Genomic DNA, 543 nt, shown 5'->3' with positions numbered 1-543 from the left:
ATTTAATCATTAAATATGCATAATTTATGCTAATTTGATGACGTCATTGGCCAAAATCCAAGATGGCGGACCATATCATTAGAACAGGTATATACAGGTTACTTTCATTAAAATCTCATCAATACTTTCATTTCTTTTTCCAAAAAAGGTTTAAATGAGGGTCTTTAGTATGTTTACAATGTATTTTAGGCTTTATCATGAAAAAAAACTTTTTGAAAATTCAAGATTGATGATCCAAGATGGCGGATATCTTCAATATGCATGACGTCATTTTATGACGTCACCGGTGTTGCTATGGGCAACATAAGACTTAGTACACCATAATATTCTGTCATAAACACTTGGTACAGTTATGTTGAATACCATTTAGTTTTCAGGGAAAAACCTATTTATACGGTTTTGGCCAATAAAATAACATTAATGACGTCATATTACGTCATAACGACATAAAAATTGTGGATATGATAAATTTTCACTAGTACAGCATCCTCTGAAAATTTGGTGGTCATACGACATACCGTTCACGAGTTCTGAGGGGGGGGG

The sequence above is a fragment of the Branchiostoma belcheri genome, unplaced genomic scaffold, assembly GCF_001625305.1.
Source record: "Branchiostoma belcheri isolate BF01 breed outbred unplaced genomic scaffold, Haploidv18h27 scaffold290, whole genome shotgun sequence".
In the NCBI taxonomy this organism is placed as follows: Eukaryota; Metazoa; Chordata; class Leptocardii; order Amphioxiformes; family Branchiostomatidae; genus Branchiostoma; species Branchiostoma belcheri.
This window is presented reverse-complemented; position numbering follows the sequence as displayed.